We start from the raw sequence: 17899 nt of genomic DNA on the forward strand, positions 1-17899 counted from the left end.
GGTGGGATCTTCAGGGCTGGCCACTGCCTGGGGTCACAAAGAGAGGATTTAGGAGAGGGAGGGAAGGAGGGAGGGAGAGAGAGAGAGAGGCAGGGGTGGGCACAGAGAGAGAAGAGGGTGAGGCCCCCTCACTGCCTTCACCATCCTGAGCACAGGAGCCCTCCTGGCCCCCTGGGCAGTGTGTTGGTGTCTCTGTTGCCAGGCACCCCTTCTCTTTTTCCTGGAGAGCCCTGGTGCTTTCAGGGCCAGTGGTACCCACCCCTGCGGGGCCTGGTCCCCACGCTGTGCTGCTGTGGGGGCTGCTTCGGGAACCGGCTGCTGGAGCCTTTGCCAGGGGCACTGGCCGAGGGACAGCTGGCTGCCAGCAGACTGTGACAGTTACAACGCCATGCTCCTCCCCCACCCGCCAGTGAGGCTGATGACTTCCTGAAAAGGGGCTAAATGGGGGGTTTGTGACTTGGAACATCTGATGTGACCTGAGGACTTCCTGTTCGGATGACCCCCGGGGCTCCTGACCTTTGAGAGTGCGTCCAGGGCATGGTCAGATGGCCCTGGGAGTCACTCTTCTTAAGCAGAGCCCACCCTGGGGCAGGGAGTCCAGGCTCCCCAACTCCCTGAGTCCTGTGGGAGTTGCTGCCACAGAGGCTGCCTGGTGGCCTGAGGCTCAGGATGTCAGCAGGGAAATCCCAACAGAAAGCGGATCTTCCCAGGAGAAGGCGGTTTGGGTGCCCCCTTCCCTCGACCCCCCAGGGCACTTAGGACAATGGATCCTGAGCAGAACCTGGGATCCCCCAGGCCCTGAAGGCCCCCATGTGTGAAACTGCCCAGGGCCCTACTCTGGGCTTGTTGGGGGCCTCAGAGGGTCCTGAGCACGCCTGAGACGGCCCACACGCATGGGACCCCGCGTCACCCTTCCTCCTATTGGCTGGGTGACCACTGATACGACCAACCAGTTGGTCAGGCCTGAGTTGCCTACAGCATCAGCTGTCTGCCTACTGGGCTGCCTGGGAAGCAAGTGGCTGAATCAGGCCTTGGCTAGACGTTAATGAATGCCAGGCCTGTGGACTCGGGCTGGAGGGGTGGGGTGGGGTGGGGGACTTGAAGGCAGGCCAGCTTCCCAGGAGGAGGAGATGTGGTAATTCACTGTGGGCAGTTGGAGAGCAAACGCCTGCCCCTCACGGGCAGTGAATATGAGAGTAACTGTCCTGTGCCCGTGGGGGAGAGAGGGGAGAAGGCGCGGCTGTGGTCAGAGCAGTGAGGAGGTAAAGCCGGAGCGTTTGATTTCCTGGGAGAAGGCAAACCGAATGCTGGCTCAGTTGAGAAACATTCAATCCAGTGTTTCTCTTTGGAAGGACAATGCAGTAATCGGAAGGAGATGAAGACCTGGGGAGGGATTATTCCTCTCCGGCCCCACGTGTGGCTTTGCCCTGACACCAGGACCCGATCTGGAGGAAAGCCCGACTCTGACCCCTGCCTCCTGCAAGCCACAGAGATGGGTGGTTAGAAGGAAGATATAAAGTGACTGTCCCCCAAATGACACCTTATCATGATCAGCCTCCCTGGTTGATGGGCCAAAGCATCCATGGTCAACGTCATTGGCTGGCTGCTCTGGCTTTATTAACCCATAGCCCCTCTGAGGACAGGGTCCTCCCAGAAGTTTGGTGGGGGCAGCATGCCTCCATCACTCCCCCCAACCAAGTTCATGCATCTGAGAGCCTTCTCCAAGCATCTGCAAGGGAAGGAAAAGCCCAGCAATCACTTATGCAGGGACCACCTTCCAGGGCTCCCAGGCCGTTCCTGACCTGCAGGCTCATCTGGGGAAGGTGGGTGGGCAGAAAACCAAGGCTGCAGGTACACCTGTGCCTTGAGCCACCTGGGTGTCCTTCCTACAGGCACCACCTGAACTCACCATTTCCACTCCAAACACCTGCCTCTGCCCTGGGCATCTATCTGCCTCCTCCCAGCTACCCAAGCCAGGATGCATCCCCTCAGAGAGTCCCCTCTCCTGCTCCTCATTCCCCCAGGTTCGCTTCTGAGTCTGCCTCGGTTGTGTTGCAGCTCTCCCTTCCCTGTCACCAGCTGTCATCTTTCTTCATCTTTCTCTATGACTACAGCACTGGTCTCCTAACTGGTTTCTCTCTCCAGTCTCACGCTCTTTGACTCAATCAGCCGGCCAGGTGGCACTCAAGTTAGGAGAAGTTGAGAAGGGCTTGTGATGGCTGGGCAAGGGGTAGGAAGATGCCTAGAACTAGAGACATAAGTCTATAAGTCTGCCCTAAGGGATGCAGCCAGCTTGTGGGCACCCTGCTGCCAGGAGGGAGGGAACAGGAGTTAATGCCTTGACCTCACTCTTCTACGCCTCCCTGCACCTCCTGCTGGGTCTCCCATTGGGGAAGGGGAGGGACAGCCCAGTTAGGCTGACTGACTCCTCAAATGACCTAAGACCCCTCCTCAGACCAGCAGAATATTGAGGGATGGAGGTGGGGTGGCAGAGGGTCGGCTCTGCCTCGGGCACCCGCCACCCCCTCCACCTTCAGAGACCATTGTCTTTCACTCCCCCGCACCCCCTCTCACGCACACATCCCAGAGGGCTCCAGACTCGAGCCTGAAGCAGACCTGATGTGGGCGCAGAGCTTATGTAGGACAAAGGGCTTTAGTGCGCCATTCAAGGAGCAGGTGGAGTGGGCCAGGGCGAGTCTGGAGGCAGGTCTGCCCAGTCCGCACGTGAGCTCCTACCTCCACTCCAGCAGCTGGGGTGCTCCTGGGGAAGGGGTGCTCCGGGGGAAGGGGCACGGGGGGCTGGCATGTCGGGGAGCACCTCTGCGGGGAACAGGCAGGGACCAGGAGAGAGGCGCAGAGAAGCAGGCTCTCGGAGCTTGGGGGGCTCCCAAGGGCCAGCTCCTGCCACTTCTGGTGGCATCTGGGGGTGTGGTTTTGTGGCTGAAGCAGAGGGCAGGCTCCGGGGACACTGGTGGAGAGAAATCTCCAGTAAGGCCGATCCCACTGAGCACTGAGGCTGGAGCCTGCCCGGGGTGCACAGGAGCCCCCAGAAAAGGCTCCATGAGATGGGGAGCCGGGAGGGGTCAGGAGGGTGAACGTGGTGGTGATCAGGCCTTCACATCCAGCAGGCTGTCCCTGTCCTTCCCAGGGCCATTTTCCCAGCTGCTGGGAGCCTGCCTGGCCCTGCCCCACTGAGTCGCCCCGGAGCCTGAGCCGGCAGGCGGGTGTGGCAGCCGTTGTGCAAGGGGTGAGCTCACCTGCTGTGCCCGCCCCAGCCTGCACCGGCCTGTCCGCCGCAGTTAATCATTGTTCAAATGTCCTGCCAGGCGAGTGGGCTGCGGTGGAAGACGTGACAGGCAGGGCCACCTCTGCCAGGTCTCAGCAAAGCTCCCAGCAGGCCCGGGGCCGGAGCTGCTCCCAGACCCTCTGGTGCAGCTGAAGTCACCTCTTCCGATTCTTTACTGGGAGCTTAGCAAACATTTTATTAAAAAAAAAATATTTTTATTGATTTCAGAGAGGAATGGAAAGGGAGAGAGGGAGAGAAACACCAATGATGGGGGAGAATCATTGATCGTCTGCCTCCTGCATGCCCCACACTGGGGATCGAGCCTGCAACCTGGGCATGTGCCCTGACTGGGAATAAAACCGTGACCTCCTGGTTCATAGGTCAATGCTCAACCAGTGAGCCACGCCAGCTGGGCACACTCTTTTTATTGCATCAAAGAACGTTTCCTTGTCCACTTCCTCTCTTAGCGTGAGCTCAAGGCAGCCCAGATGCCTTGGTTCGAGCAGCAGCTCTGCCACTTGCCAGCTGTGTGATCTTGGCTGAGCCTCACAACCTCTGTCTGTTTCCTGGGCTATGAAAAGGTGTTGATGATGATGATGGTGCTTTCCTCCCAGGACCGTTGTGGAGAGTAGGATATACGTAAGTGCATACTATGCCAATGATACAGAAACCTGGGTGCCCAGAACTAGGACTAAACCACACTCCACTGGGCTCAGCTGGAGGAAGCCTGCGGCCACCGGGCGCTGGGCTGGGCTGCTTGAGCAGGCTGTGTAATCAGCCCGCACACGGTCCCTGTGGGTTAGGTACAGCGACCGTCCCATTTCCCAGGAGACACCAGGCTCAGGGGAGGGAGGCAGCTGTCCGAGGTCACACGGTGAAAGCGACAAGCCCAGGTCCATCTGCGCCAGAATCCCGAGTTCTCTCCACTACCCAACTCTGCCAGTTTCGCAGATCAAAGATGCGGATCTGAGCTTGTCAGGCAATTAAGCTCTGCCCACACTCATTGACGTCCTCGGAGCATGGGGGTGGGAATGGGGCTGGGGCTGGGGGTGCTGGGCTGAGTTCTGCTGTGAGACGGACACCAACAATGCCCTACTCTAGTGATGGCGAACCTTTTGAGCTCGGCGTGTCAGCATTTTGAAAAACCCTAACTCAACTCTGGTGCCGTGTCACATATAGAAATTTTTTGATCTTTGCAACCACAGTAAAACAAAGACTTATAATTTTTATATTTATTTTATATATTTAAATGCCATTTAACAAAGAAAAATCAACCAAAAAAATGAGTTCGCGTGTCACCTCTGACACCCGTGTCATAGGTTCGCCATCACTGCCTACTCAGTCCGAGAGCTCGGAGAACCCCGGACGGAGGAGCAGACAGGAAGACCCGTGACATGCCACTGTGGGCTGGGATCCGGGGGGGCGGGGCAGGACCCCTAGACAGCCCAGGCTTGGGTGGTAGCTGGTGGAAAAAGGGCCTTGACGGCACACACTGGAGTGTTTGCAGTATATGTTTATTTGTCGTGGTTTGGGGAAGAGGAACTGGAGGATTGCCAGAGGCTGGGACCCCTTTCCTTCCTACCCCAAGCCCCCCATGGCGCAGTTACCTGCTGGGATGAAGGCAAAGGCAGCCACAGCTGGGTGTGCGAGAGACCCCACTGCATAACCCTGGCGCAGGCCTCTGCCCTCTGCCTCAGTCTGTCAGAGGTGCACCTTGGGGAGAGTCCTGGGAGGCTGGGAGCTGGCCCCGGGGCTGGTGGGAGGATTTTGGGGACCCCATGGGAGTCAGCACACCCTGGGATTGGCAGCTAGGAAGCATCCATGTCGGACAAGTAATCTGAGACCTTGTGAAAGAAAAGGCCTTGAGGCCAACTCATGCAGCCCAGGGACCTGTGTGTGTGTGTGTGTGTGTGTGTGTGTGCGCGCGCGTGCCCACATGTGCATGGTGTTTAGGACTGACCAGGGCAGCAGCAGTATAGTTTGTGGAGTTCATCACACGGCAGCTCTAGAAATCTCCCCCTGGGTCCTCCCTTGGGTGCTGGCACCCCCCAGCCCCCGCATGCCCACCCTCCCCCCACTCCAAAGCACAGTGCTCCCACCATCCACCTCTCACCAGCCAAACAGGCTCCTAGAATATGCTCTGATGCGCTCATCTCCCCTGAGCTGCCGGTGACCGAACATAAGGCTGCTTCAATGCCCCCTCCCAGCCGCTCGTGCTGTTCTCTGCCCCCTGCCCCCAAATGCATGGCCATGGCCTGTGGCCAGGGAGTCCCGCTCTGGGCAGGAAGTGTGGCACTGAGCTGCCAGGCCCCCTAGCGCTCTGGGACACACAGGCAGCCTGTCCCTGCCTGTCCCTGCCTGGCTGCAGCTGGAGGCAGATGAGAGGAAGCGGGAAACCAGTCCTGGCCACCAGGACAAATTCCAGCCCCAAAGGCCAAACTCACAGCCCTTCTGCATGTTTACTGCCAGGCCTTGGACACACACTGACCATTCCTGACCATGGTCGAAGCCACAGATGCAGGTGGGAGGAGCCACAGATGAGACCCTGGTAAGTGGGATGAGGTGTGATTCGTGGTGGTGGTGCCAGGAGGTATGAGGAAGACACTGAAGATCCTGAAGGAAGTGAAAAAGGTCTGATCTCTCCAGTCTTTCCTCCCCATACACCACCAGCATGCTCTCCTGCTCTCAGCCAACTTGGCCGCTTAAATGACTATCAGGTTGTTAGGGAAACATTGGTGTCCCCGAGGATTAGGTGGGGCTATGAGTCTTCAGGAGGAGGTAAGGTACAATGCAAGCAACTTTCAGATCAGATCCTGCAACAGTGACATGTTTTGAATAACAAGGAGGCACAAAAGCAGTCATTTGACCCTCTCCACTAAGCTTGGGGACATCCCCTTCCTTTGTCCCTAGGAATGCCAGCCGGCACTTGCATCAGAGGTTGGTGCCCCAAAGATTAGCCTATGTTCTGTCGGCAGGACCAGCCCACGAGAAGGACACAGACTCTGTAAAGACTAGATTTTTAACGTGTCTGTGCCCCAAATCCTCGACGTGTGAGGTGGATGCGTGGGACTTTGCTCTCAGCGGTACCCCGCCAGCCACACACAGGCTCTGGCCTCCCCTGCCCTATACACTGTAGAGCATTTCTTTTCTGCTGGGTCACTTGTTTTGCATTTTACAGAACCAATGGAATGACACGAATTTACACATAAATAAAAGCAAAATCCCAGAGCAAACAGCACAAGGCCAGCTTGGCCAGGGACATCCTCCAACATCAAAGTCTCTGAGGTGCATCAAAGATTCAGAGAAGCAAACACGCGGTGCCCGCCCCTCCTGGAGCCACAGAATCACTTCCGGCCCCAGCCAGCTCCCTTCCGGAGCTTAGGTTTCTGTCCTCCAAGCTCTTTGGGGTTCAGGCAGGTGGGTGGTGCTCCTGTGGGCTCCACCTTGCTGGGCTGCAGTCACTGGTGGCCTGAGGAGGCTCAGCTGCTCCCGCAACTGTTGGCTCCTGGTCAGGTCCTTGCAAGTCCCCACAAGCTCCATTCTCCACCGGTGGACGGTGGGGAGGGCTGCAGACAGGCCTCCGGTCAGGGCAGGCAGCCTGAGAACAAGTTCAGGCCTGGGGCCGGGGCTGGGCGGGCGAAGGAGGGAGGCGTGGGCCTGGGGTGGGGCCCTGCTTATGGTAGTTGGTCCTTCAAGGCCTCTCCCCTCCAAGAACCCCTCTTCCACATGGTCTCTGACTTCCTTCCAGGCCCAGTGCTGTCAGTGGAACCATCTGTGATGACGGAAATGTTCTGTATTTGCTCCATCCAGCACCATCACCCCAACCAGATGTGTGCATTGAACATTTGCAACTAAGGAACCGAATTTTAAGTTCCTTCAGGCCATTTTAAGAAAGAGCAAAGTTTTCACATATGTCTTTGTTGTTTTACGTTTGTTTTATTCATGAACATAAAGAAAAATACCAACTAACATGCATGTTGGAACTGCCCATGGAGAACTGGTTTGTAAACATTTGCTGACACCCCACTGCTTAAGTCCTGGCTTGGCTAGGTGCTGGGAGGTGACTCTGTTTCACACGCTTCTCTCTCTACACCCCAGTGTCACCACCTGTAAAATGCAGACTTAACGTGTCACATCTGCTGACAGTTTGATAAGACCAGGAGCATCCATTTCCTCTTTCTAATGCGCCTTCCCCGTGACTAGAGGTGAGAAATGTAGAACCTCCATTACAGACTCCCTTGCAGCTAGAGCTCTGGGGTGAATTCCATTCTGCCTAGTAATCGCATTCACAAGAGACCAGAAAGCAGGAGTGAGGCAGAGCCAGGGTCCTGCTGCTTCCGGCAAGGTGGTGAGACATGAGCTTGCCTGGCACAGTGTCTCGGTGCTTTGGCACCAATTCTTGGGTATCATGAGGAAGGTGTGGTCAGCTTTTCTCTGGCTCTTCTTAGAAGCAGTGTTCGGCTGAGATGCCCCGGCTCTCCCGGAACCCCAAGGGAGAACCCAGGGCCACAAACACTCGGAAGGCAGGTGCACAGGGATGCATGGGTGGGCTCCCAATGCTCAAACCTGCTCTCAGGGCTCCTGAGCTTTGCATATCTCTCTATTAACACTTCAGCTACCCAGCTGGTGTGGCTCAGTGACTGAGTGTTGACCTAAGAACCAGGAGGTCAGCGTTCCATTCCCAGTCAGGGCCCATGCCCAGGTTGTGGGCTCAATCCCCAGTGTGGGGCATGCAGGAGGCAGCCGATCAATGATTCTCTCTCACTGATGTTTCTGTCTCTGTAAAAACATATAAAACATATTAATGTTAAATTAATAAAAGTCCAGCCAATGTCCCCAGTGAGACGAGAGTTCTCAGCTCCCACCTCACTGGGCACACACAAGGCCATGTGGGCGTGACCACTTGCCACCCCCTGCCACACCACTGTAGGACGTCAGTGCCATTCAGGGTCATCCTCACCCCCTATGTCGAAGGTGTGTGCAGGTGTGTTCAAGAATGAGCCACACCTGCTGGCACCCGTGTCACCTGCTCCTTCCTTCCACTTCTGCTATCTTGCATTCCAAAGCAACAAAACACTTAAGGCACCGGCCCAGGGCAGCCTTGCCTTCAGACCCCACTGGATTGTGCCCCCCATCATTGGAAGGTCCTTTCTCTTTCTAATCTGTATCACCTTTCATCAGCTGAGCCTTACGGGAAGTAAGCTAGTAATGTGAAGTCTCTCATAAAGTTGTTCATATCAAGACTAGTGGCTTGGTGCACGAATTCATGCACATCGAAAGGAAATTAATAAGATGAAATATTTTAATATCGCCAGTCGCCCTTTCTCTATGATACAAGTGTCAACCAAATTCACGATTGACAATGACAAATCGAAACACATGTGTGTGATTGGCGCCAGCGAGAGCTTTATATGTATCGGGCATGTGCGAGTCAACTTAGCCTTTTATACATGCTTAATTAGACCTGCTTTCTGATTTAGCTAAACTTTTTCAAGCCCAGTGAAGCACCCCAACTTCTCTTTCAAGTAATTGTCAGCAATACAGCAGTAAATATCAACACAAAGCTGATTATTATCGTAGATCACACAGGGAGAACAAAGGGTAAAATATTTAACTGCAGGAGTGTTTGACTATATTCTGCTCAGTGAGAAAACCTGAAGTCATTTTCAAGGTCCACCATTTCTTCTTTTCAGTCAGTTGGGTCAAGTTTCTAAGCTTTCTAAATCTCCGTTTTCCGGCTAATGAAAAGAAAATAGGATTCCGCCGAGTCTTCTATCTACCTACTCCAGGACTTCTGTGAGGATCAAATGAGATGAGGCATGGGAAAACGCTTCACAGACATTTGGTTAAAGTGTAAAATGTTTCCTGCTGGGGATCAAGCCCACAACCGGGGCATGTGCCCTGACTAGGAATCAAACCCTGACCTCCTGGGTCATAGGTCAGCGCTCAACCACTGAGCCGCACCAGCTGGGCAGGTCTCCTCTTTCTGTGAGCTGTACCTCTGGACTGTGAACGTCACACGTGCTTGCCGGCATTTCCCCCCCTTTGGTGGGACAGGATGGCTAGCGCAGGCTGGAGTGGGCTGCTTGCATTCTCCCAGCTCAGGGAGCCCTGGTTAACCCGTTCCCGAGAGCAGGCCTTGGTAAGGACAGTGGACTCTGGGTCTTTGAAATGGTTCCTTTCCCCTCCCTGCCAGAAGCACGAGGGATTTTCCTCTACTACAATGGGGCCTTGACTTACGAGTGTCGAGTGTCCCAACTAACGAGTTTTTTGAGATACCAGCTGTCTCTCTGCCGATTTTTTGCATTGAGTTGATAGAGTAATTTGAGTTAACAAGCTCCTTAACGAACTCGGTCTCGGAATGAATTAAACTCATAAGTCAAGGCCCCACTGTTTTTACTCTGGGAACCTGGTGAGCTCTTAGAGGAAAAATGCACAAAAGTGTGGGGACCCCCGGTGACTGGGTCCCCCGCCCCCTGGGAGTTTTTCTCCCTCAGCCTGGTCCTCACAGAGCCTCCAGCAACTCGTCCATTACAGTTCCAGCCCTGGCTCCCCCCAGGTTTGTGCTGCTGGGGCTCTGCTCCGGCCGCCGAGGTTATTCTCCGTCTTCACCTGGTGGCCTCTCTCACTGGGGGTGCGGGCAGGGGTTTGCGCGGTGACCCCACCTCACTGACCAATCCGAGAAAAGTTGTTGATTTTTCTATTTGTCCAGCTTTTTGCTTGTTAGGACGAAGTGGCGACTTGTGGCTTCTTACATCCTGGGCCAGAAACAGAAAGTGCCCCCAACAAATTTACAGTCACACTTTTATGTCTGCTTTTTTTTTCCTCCTGGGAAAACTGACTATAAAGTTTATCAGATGCTCCGAGGGACTCTGAGCCCTTTGTCACCGAGCCAGGTGGTGGGTTGGAGGAGGGCCTGGGCTCAGAGCCGGAAGACGTGGCCACGAATACTTACCTGGTTCTGAGTGATTGACAAGCCACTTCATTCCGGCCCCGTGCAACACGGGGCGACGACCTTTGTCTTGTGTGGTGAGTTTATCGCAAGGTCACACTCCCGTTCGCACACTCTTTGACACGCTTCCTCACGAAAGGTGGAGCCTCGTTGTGCTCTCCTTACATGGGCCAGCTTTGATGAGATGCTTGTAATTAGCGGAGGCAGCAATGTTGCTGCGTGACCCCAGCGTCCACGTTGGGAAAGGGGATACAGCATTTGTCTGGCTTCCTCTCGCCCGGGCACATGCCCAGGGGCCCTGGGGCCAGATGTCCGCCTGGCCACTCAGAAGCTGTGGTGCTGGAGGGGCAGGTGTTCCAGGAGACCCGCTGATCCTGCCCCCAGCTGTTGGCTCTTCCCAGCTGGGAGTCAGGCACGTGAGTGAGCACCTTCAGATGACTGCTGATTGCTCCGAGCCTTTGAGCTGCCCCAGCTGAGGCCAAGCAGACACAGCTGGCCCTGCTGAGTCCTGATCATGAGCAGAATAAATGTGGCTGTTGCTTTAAGTCACTAAGTTTTAAGTGGTTAGTTACCCAGCATCAGATGATAACGCAACACCCTGCCTACCTTCAGGGAAGTGTGAGCCTCAGCTAGCACGAGACCTCCCACATGGCAGGCACTCAATAACATGGATGTGTGACCTGAATATTGGGCCCCTGTGAGCAACTGATGGTCACATGACAGGGAACCCGGCCACTTAGCTAAGTCACTCTGGGTTTTCTGAGGTGCAAAGGGTTAGTCACCCAGCCTGGCTAATTGGCTGGGTCTTTGGAGAGGGGTGTGTGTCCTCAGCCCAAAACAAGCTTGGGGGAAGCACCCCGAAGGAGGGTGCTCTCTTTCCTGTTGGCTGTTGGCCACCCTAGAGAAGGGTGGGAGCGCCAGGAGGGCCTGGGAGCAGTTGGCCGAGGCTGGGCTGGGTGGCGGTGGTCCCTGCAGGATGCACAGTCTGCCCTCCTGCCACCTCAATTCGGGGGGCCTCCCCTCAGTGCCCCCAGGACCGGCTATGCATCCCATTATCCTTGCACGATTGTGCCATCTATTCGCTGCTCCTGCTCCCTCCCCACCAGGAAGTCCTTCAGGGAAGGGCCTGCATTGCATTTGTTTTAACATCAGAGCTTAACGTGTGCTCTGGTGTGAGATAGGTTCCCGGCAGGTGTGTCCGTAGAAGGCCTCTGAGCACCTCCGGAGGAGCCCAGCACAGGGGGAAGGTGGCCAGGAGGTGAAGTGGCCCCACCCAAGCTTGCTGTGCTGGAGGCTGGAGGACCTGGCTGGGAGCCACTCCCCCCCTTCCCATGGGGACGGAGACGAGAGAAGCAGCATTCTCACCTCAGGCCTGTTTGGAGGTCCCTGTCCTGCTTCGTGCCCCATAGTCCACGACCGATCCCCTGGCAGTAACCTGCCCAGCCCCACCAGTCCTGTGGGATGGGGATCCCATGGTTGTGCTCCCGTCACCTCCCCGCCCACTCCCAGGACCCCAGCTGCCTGCTGTGCTAGCCCCCTGCATGCCCACCCCATCTCTGTCTCCGTCTCCCTCTCTGCTGGCCGTGAGGTTCCCTGTCTTCCTGTCTGGCTGGGGTATAAGCCCCGTCTGATATCAGCTCTGACGCTGCTTTCCCAGAGGGGGTTTGCCCAGACCCAGAACTCAGGATCCACGTGAAAACGCTACTGAAGAAAAGGCTGAGTCGCCAGAGGCTCCTAGACCAGAAAGGAAGGACCGCCTCCCCCTCCCCCTTCCCCACCAATTTCCCATCAGACACAGAGCTTTACGGCAGGAAGGCCTGCCCGCTGGAGCCTGGAGCCTTGGGCTGCCTGCCCTGGGCCTGGGTGTCTGCCCGAGCAGATGGGTTTCACTTGCTGCAGGAGGGATCTCTATACAACGTTAACCACCAACATAGAAGCAGCCGGTCAGCCCCGGGCTGGCTGGTGGAGGAGCCCAGCTGCTGGGTCCGCCCTTGTGGCCTCACTAACACCCACACGTCTTCCTTCATCCTCCAGCCCCGGCTCAGGAAGACGTCTTGGCCCTGATGTCGTGGAGCGACCCTGATGGGAAGGCAGGTAGGCCTTGTGCTGTGTGTCATGGCCGTGCCTCAGTGTCCAGCCTCAAGGCCCACCCTGTGCAGAAAGGGCCGGAAGCCCGGTGCTGCTGGGATAGGGACCACGTCTATGGGAATGGGGTGTGATCCGCAGCTGGTGCAGCCAAAGTACAAGTTGATTGGTTGAACCTGGTGTTCCTTCTGGGTCTGACGGCCGTCCCAGGGCCCTTCTTCACACGGCTGTGCCCAGAAACAGTGAGCCAGGGCCCCGGGGGCCTGGGCTGGACGGTGGGGGTGGGGGGCTCTCCTGTTGCTCTGGGCCTGCTGCTCCTGGCCCACCTGTGCCTGGAACATCTGTCCCCAGAGCTTTCAGGGAGGAGGTGTGGGTGTGGGCGGAGCATCGTCGCCTGGGAGGGGCATTCTCAGTCCCACACTGGTACCGCCTGCTCTGAAGGGCTGGGGACAATCCTCCAGAGCCTCGCCCTTCTTTGGGACACGGAACTCGTGCTCAGACTCAGAAGGCCAGGCGAGATGCTGGGCAGGCTGGGGGTGCCCACCGGGCCCACGAGTCCCCGTGGGGAAGCGTTGGGTTTTTCCTTTCTTTCCACATCGCCCACATCCCACCTCTGGGGCCTGGCAAACCTCTGAGCCCCTGGCAGTACCAATGCCCAGGGGATTCATGGGGCACTGGACTCAAGGTGAAGAGAGATGGAGGCTCTGAGTGATCCCCACAGTGGGTCCACGCTGCCAGGTGGCCCGTCATGGCAAAGGGAGTCAATGGTTCATCTTGGGGACCCACATCTGTGGGAGCGGAAGTCCGCCTCCCTCCCTCTGAGCACATGCAGACTGAGAGCAGGTAGAGAAGAACCACTGACACACGCCAGGGCCCGGGGGACCGAGCATCGGTGTCCCACCAGAGGGACAGGACCGTGGCCAGAAGAGAGAGGGGGCAGAAGCAGGGGGCCTGAGCAGGAGGGGCTTGACCAGCAGAAGGGGGGGGGGAGAGGAATGGAGGTACCACAGCAGAACTCCTCCCCCCTCCTTCTTGTGGCTGGTGGACAGGACCCTGAAGTAGCGGCCAGTTTCAGGGCTCTCTGCATGGGCTGGTGGACAGCTTGGAACGTGTGCAACCATCACAAGGCTGGGGTGTGGGCATTGCACGCCCCCCCTCCCCCCCGACACACACACACACACATGCACCCTGTTGGAACGGATGTGCTGGAGACAGCAGCTCTGAACAGGGCAGGCAGCTATCACTAGGCCCTTGCTGTATCCCCTGGGGCCACAGAGGATGCGGCTCTGTCTCCCCTGGGGGCTCCCCATCTGTCTGGGAAGGACACACCACCACACCCCAGACCCAGAGGGGATAGGCGGTGTGTGAGTAAGCACTAGACTGGCTGTGTCACCCTGGCCTGCGGGGTGAGTAATGGGGCTAGACAACAACATGGGACAAACAGAAGCCACACTGGGCCATGAATCTCCTTCTCCCTGGTCTGAATCACAGCCGCCATTTCCCAGGCAGGACCACTCCCCTTCCCCCGCCCCCCCCCCCCAGAGACTGGTTGTCTCCTGCTGCCTGGAGTGACTCCTCTAAACCCAGCTCGCAGGCAGTGTAACCGGCAGCCCCCGGGGGTCTGGGAAGTTGAGGGGTGGCCTGCCGAGGGCAGAGCTGCTGCAGGAGAGGGGCGGGGAGCAGGGAGCAGGGAGCAGGCCTGTGCACCCCCACACGTCCTGCCTGGAGCTGCGGGGTGTGTTTCTGGGAATGACCATTGAGCTGCTCTGTCATCCCAGAGATGTGGGTGATTGCTTGCCACTTGGTTTGAAGATCCTCCGCCTCCTCCCCAAAGAGCTGAGTCAGCAACGAGAAGTGATGAGGCATGCTTTGCTGGAGTTGACCCAGAGTGTGTGTGTGTGTGTGTGTGTGTGTGTGTGTATGTGAGGATCCTGCTCAGCATGGCCAGAGAGGGTGGGGAAAGGGGAAGTGACACACCCAGAGACCCCTGCCGTGGACAGAACAGGTTCCCTGGCCTGGCTCAGTGCAGGCAGGGGGAGGGGTGGGAGAGAGGGAGGGGTGGGTTCAGCCCCAACACTCATAAAACCTCTTCGTCTGAGTGTTTATGGGCCCGGGTCCCTGCGGTAAGCCTTTAAAGTAACAGCAGACTCCCGTGCGTTCATAAGATCCTTTCTGTCTGCAATGTGCTGCCCAGCCAGCCCCTCTCCCAGCCGTGCGGGCCCCTCCCACATCACGGCCAGTGGGAGCTGGAGAAGCAGGGCCTGCAGAGTATCCTATGGGAACACCCATGCCAAAAGGCCATGTTCCTACATGATAGCGACCCATCGGAAAATGTATGTGAAAACCATCCTCTTCACAACACAATGAAAACTCACAAAATACTTAAGACCGAGCCCCCAAAAGAATGTCAGAGACTTATGTGAAGAAAACCGTAAAACTTAATAACAAACACAAAAGAAGACCCAATAAAGGGGGATATAGACTGTATTGAGAGAACAATGCTACGAAGAGATCCATTGTGGAAGTTACTTATAAATTCAGTACAATCCCCATGACCACCTCCCTGGGATTTCTAATTAAAATGGACATGGCGATGATTGATATTCACACGAGGAAAATGCATAAGAAAAGACCGTTTTGAAAAAGAACAATGAAGGGAAACTTATATCCTGCCAGATACAGAAAATATCGTTAAGGCTATAGAAATTAAAAACAACATAGGAAAAAAGTGCTGCTGGCATAAATACGCATTGGAATAAATAAAGGTAAATAAAACGAGAAAAGAATAAAAACCCCCAACACCAGCTGAATAGACAAACAGAGCAGTGGAACTGAGCAGTGAGTGCAGAAACAGACCTCAGATGTATGGGACGTTAGAGCACAATAAAACTGGTATTTCAAATAAGTGAAAAAGCATTCACTTTAAAATGTCGGGAGAAATGACTGCAGAAACTGAAAATCAAGCTTGATCCCTACTTTGCACCATTCATAATACAAAACTGTAGGTTACTTAAGGAGCAAAATATTTTTAAACATACAAAAGAATTAGAAAACAGATTGTTTTTATAGTTCTGTAATAAAAAAGCTTGTGAAATAATTTTTTCATAGATATAGAAAACTTATTCTAATTTGTATGTGAAAATGTAATGAAACTAGTATAGCTAAAATAATTCTATAAAAGAAACATTAAGTGAGAATTAATCTACCCAACTTCCCGGACATTATACAGTGACAGTAACTAAGGCTGCGTGGTGTTGGCAGAGGGACAGACACATAGATCCATGGAACAGGAAGGAAACCCAGCAATGGACCCACACAAATATGCCCAATGGACTTGACAAAGGTGCAGAAGCAACTCAGGGCAGGAGGGAGCGCCTTCGGGATGAATGGCGCTGGAACAATTGGACATCCATCTGCCAAAAAATGAATCTGCACCTGGACCCCACACCTTACACAAAAAGTAACTCAGAATGGAACGCAAACCTAAATGTGAAACATAGCACTTGAAAACGTTTAGAAAAACACACATGGGCAGAGTCTTTGAGACCTTGGGCTAAGCAGATGTTTTAGCCTTGACGCCAAAAGCACGATTGGGCTTCTTCCAAATTGGAAATGTTTGCTTTTTTAAAATATATATATTTTTATTGATTTCAGAGGGGAAAGGGGAGAGAGAGAGAGAGAGAGAGAGAGAGAGAGAGAGAGAGAGAGAAACATCAATGATGAGAGAGAATCATTGATCAGCTGCCTCCTGCAAGCCCCACACTAGGGATTGAGCCCACAACCCAGGTGGGAATTGAACCGTGACCTCCTGTTTCGTAGGTTGACACTCAACAACTGAGCCACACTGGCCAGGCAGAAACTTTTTGTGAAAGACCCAGTAAAGAGAGGAGAAGATGTGCTAAAGGCGAGGAGAAAGGATTTGTAGAACACTTATCTCACAGAGGGCTAGCATCCTAGAATGTAGAGAGACCCCTCCAGACTGAACACTAAAAAACCCAAAACAAGTGCATTTGAAAATGGACAAAAGACACGAACAGACATTTTCCTGAAGAGGAAATTTACGTCTGTGGTAAATAAGCGTGTGGCAAGATGGTCAACATCTTTAGCCATTGGGGAAATGCCGGCTAAAACCACGGGAGACGCCGCTGCATACCTATGACAATGGCTAAAATGATAATAAGGACGGCATCCGCTGCTCCCAGCGTGTGAGGAACTGGGTCACTTATACTCTGCAGGTGGAAATGTAAAATGGTACAGTCACTGGGGGGAAAGGCAGTTTCTCAAAAACCTTAACATGCACCTAATCATTCTGCCTTACAATTGTGCTTTTGAATAATCCGTACACAAACGTTCATAACAACTTTATGTGTAATAGCCCCAAACTGGAAGAAACCCAAACGTCCTTCAACAGAGGAATGGTCAAACAAAGTGGGCTGTACCCATACCAGGGAATACTTCTCAGCAGAAAAAGGAACAAACTGCCCTGACCGGTTTGGCTCAGTGGATAGAGCGTCGGCCTGCGGACTCAAGGGTCCCAGGTTCGATTCCAGTCAAGGGCATATGCCTTGGTTGCGGACACATACCCAGTGGGGAGTGTGCAGGAGGCAGCTGGTTGATGTTTCTAACTCTCTATTCCTATCCCTTCCTCTCTGTAAAAAAAATCAACCCAATAAAATATACTGTTTTTTTAAAAAAGGAACAAACTATTGTTACACGAATCAACTTAAATGTCCAGGGCCTCATGCTGAATGAAGAAAGTCAATCCAAAAAGCTTACACAGTGTATGATTCCATTATTATAGAAATGGAGACACATCAGTAGTTGCCAGAGTTAAGGATGGGGTGGTAGAGGGTGGGGACTAGGGCATAGACAAGTGGATATAGCTGTAAAGAGGCAACAAGGGGCTCTTTGAGGTGAAGGAATTGCTCTACATCTGGATTGTATCCATGCCAGTAACCTGGTTGAGACATTTGCACTATAATTTTGCCAGATGTCACCACTGGGGGAAAGCGGGCAAAGGGTACACAAGATCTCTCTGTATTATTTTGTTCACCTACATGTGAATCTACAATCACCTCAGAATAAAAAGTGTAATCAAAACAACCACAAAAGGATTACAAGAAAATATCTTATTTTTATGGATTTGTGGCAGGGAAAGCTTATGAAATAAGACATAACACAAAAGCAATTAAAGAATACCAATAAAGTCAATCACATCAAAAGACACCATTAAACAACATTGAAATCTAGCAACCAGTTAAGGAAAATATTTGCAACAGTTACAATATACAGATAATTAATATTCCAAATATATAAGTATCTGTTATAAATCAATATGAAAAAGTAAACAATGCAAAAGAAAGCAGGGCAAAGAATATGCAAGGACATGACACAAGAGGAGAGAGAAATCCAAGTGGGCAAGACACCTATGAAAAGATGTAGGTCTCTATAATAAAGGGAATATAAATTAAAACAAGGAGAAGACCCCTTTTGATTCCCTCAGACAAGCAAAATAGGAAGTCGGATGAACCTAGGGCTGGTGAAGCTATGGGGCATTCTCATATTCTGTTGGGGTG

General features: G+C 53.9%; 1 long non-coding RNA gene across 1 annotated transcript; it reads left to right on the plus strand.

Moving 5' to 3' along the window:
- Positions 1-3621: 3621 nt before the first annotated feature.
- Positions 3622-7587, plus strand: LOC118669492. The gene is made up of 3 exons (XR_004971986.1): positions 3622-3925; positions 5756-5834; positions 7035-7587. It is a non-coding gene; the product is annotated as an uncharacterized LOC118669492 (long non-coding RNA).
- The last annotated feature ends 10312 nt before the right edge of the window (positions 7588-17899 follow it).

Source organism: Myotis myotis, unplaced genomic scaffold, assembly GCF_014108235.1.
Source record: "Myotis myotis isolate mMyoMyo1 unplaced genomic scaffold, mMyoMyo1.p scaffold_m19_p_14, whole genome shotgun sequence".
Taxonomy (NCBI): Eukaryota; Metazoa; Chordata; class Mammalia; order Chiroptera; family Vespertilionidae; genus Myotis; species Myotis myotis.